At 47.5% G+C, this 2,500-nt stretch overlaps 1 protein-coding gene across 14 annotated transcripts in view; it reads right to left on the minus strand.

Annotated features, from left to right (window-relative positions):
• LOC125039986 (inositol-tetrakisphosphate 1-kinase-like) overlaps positions 1–2,500 on the minus strand; it is a 30,874-nt gene that overhangs the window by 10,827 nt on the left and 17,547 nt on the right. The gene's annotated exons all lie outside the window — the stretch shown is intronic.

Here is a 2,500-nt window from a genome sequence, read left to right on the forward strand (position 1 = left end):
ATCATAATCCTTTGACAGAATGCCTGGAAAATTCCTAGCATTTATCACACACGCATATCTACTGTATACTGCCTAGTGATAAACAAAAACCTAATTTTACATCAGCAGTAAAGCTATGATACAAATAAATATTGTAAAGCAAAGGATAGATAAGAATATTCAAAGATGTAAATTATTGAAAAAAGGAGAAGCTAACTATAGGAACACCCAGAAACACTCCAATACAATCACGAGAGAAAAAAAAGGATAATGCTTCTTAACATTCGGATATTTTAGAAAAAAATCATCCAGAGTCCCATAAAAGATTTAGTTATCTATAACTCCATGGAATGTGTCACTGACTCAACACCGGATGACCTTATTTACCCATTTCCACAACAGTTCAGTCCTTACCAATAACTAACAAAATCTGTGTCTGTAAGCAAATGACCATTTCAGAAAAAAAAAAATGTGGCCTAAAACTTCCTTAACCCAAATCTTCCGGGTGGCATGAAGAGATGACGGCACCTTACTGGCCAATGTTCCGGCCGTCATGATAGATGACGGCACCCTTGCTGCCGGGCGTCCTGAGTGATGACGGTCTCAGTTTCACGTTTTTATTTTTTCTGGACACTCCATTCCCACGAAACTGATGGAGATTGTTCTTGAGTCCCCTTTCCCCCCATGCCCCCATCCTCCCTCCCTGTTCCCCCCAGTCCCCCCCATCCCCACATTTTGCCCCCCCCCCCCTCTTCCCCCCATCTTGTGCTGGAAATAATACAAATGAGGTAGGCTAAAAAGGTGATGGTGACGAGGTGATATATACAAACTTATCTGATGACGCAAATCATTCTCAGCCACACCAAAATTGATTATTTCGCGTTCTACATTTGTTCGCGAATTTTTATAAAAGAAAACATCGAATCTACGGACTTCCCTACTCACCTTTCAATAACGTTTTACATCTCTATTCATTTTTGGAGAATACATGCTAATGAGGCTCTATATTGTTACATAATCATAATCATATAAACGTATAAAGACTATTATGTAAGACAAATACATGAACAATGTTACTAAGTCATTTTTGCCATCTTCACAAACGAAGTCAGCTACGGAGGTGACGGAGATTCGTTCTTGAGGAGATCCCTCATTCCTCCTCCCCCATTACCCCATAACAAGCATTCTTCTGGAAACGAGGTCGTATGCAATTATACAAACGAGGCCGGCTAAAAATCTGACGGTGACGAGGTGACCTATGACCTTACCTTTTGACTAAAATCACTGTTAGCCAGACCTCTGTTCCTTGAACATGCCTCGTATTATCACAGTTTCTCGCGCTCATGCTTCTCGCTTTTCTGCCGGCCGACCATCTGGCCGCAGAAGCGATTTACTAGCGCCCACTGCCACGAGGGGAGCACACGCCCATGAAGGCTTCATGTCTTTCACGGATGTGGGTGAGCCTCAGCCATCGACATCCCGCGAACCCGTCGTCGCTCCAGTGCCTGCCGTTCCCCTGCTCGGAGACTCCGACTGGGAGGACGAGGAAGAAGTGGACGAGGATCAGGTTGACAATCCCGACTACTTCGACGACGGGGATGATGCAGATAGTGACTGCACCTATGATGAGTTGGACCGGGATAAAGTCACTCTTGACTACGTCTCTGCCCACGACACCTCCATCGACTCCGATGAGCCCTTGTCGGAGTACGCCGGCCGTCATGCCGCCCGCAACGCCCCTGGGTCCAAGGGATGGAAAGGTTGGTACAAGGAGGAGAACGTGCCGCGTCGCCACGGCTTTTGCGGTACTCCAGGCCTGAAGGAGGAACTGGAACTTGAGGAGGACTCAACGCCCAAGGAGATCCTGGACTGTTTCTTCCCCCCTGACCTTTGGCAGACATTGGAGACCCAGACGAACTTGTACGCTGAGCAGCACCCGCACAACCAATCGTCGCATATGAAGGCCTGGGAAGATAGCACTGCAGAGGAGCTGCAGAAGTACATAGGTCTTCGTCTGCTAATGGGTGTACAGCCCCGACCTTCTTACAGGCATTATTGGTCCGATAATCCCCTTGTGAACAGCCCTATTTTCCGCCAGACTATGACGAGGGATCGGTATGACCTGTTGACGGCGAACCTCCACTTCAGTGACAATGAAGATCCAGCAGCAGCAGACGACAGGTTGTGGAAACTGAGGCCTGTAATGGACACGCTGCAAAGGACCTTCAAGGAAGTCTTCACTCCGGAGGAGAAGATAGCCGTCGACGAGTCACTGTGGGCTTACAGGGGACGTCATCATGCTGTCCAGTATAACCCGTCCAAAAGAGCCAGGTTTGGCATGAAAGTCTATAAATTATGTTCCAGTGACGGGAAGGCAGCAGGATATACTTCGGCTTACCGAGTATACATGGGGCAAGACAGAAGTGACGTCCCCGCAAGCATGAAGGCAGTGGTAGACCTCATGCATGAAGCAGGTCTCTTCGAAAAGGGGTACCAGTTGTACCTTGACAACTGGTACTCC

The sequence above is a fragment of the Penaeus chinensis genome, chromosome 3 (assembly GCF_019202785.1).
Source record: "Penaeus chinensis breed Huanghai No. 1 chromosome 3, ASM1920278v2, whole genome shotgun sequence".
NCBI lineage: Eukaryota > Metazoa > Arthropoda > Malacostraca > Decapoda > Penaeidae > Penaeus > Penaeus chinensis.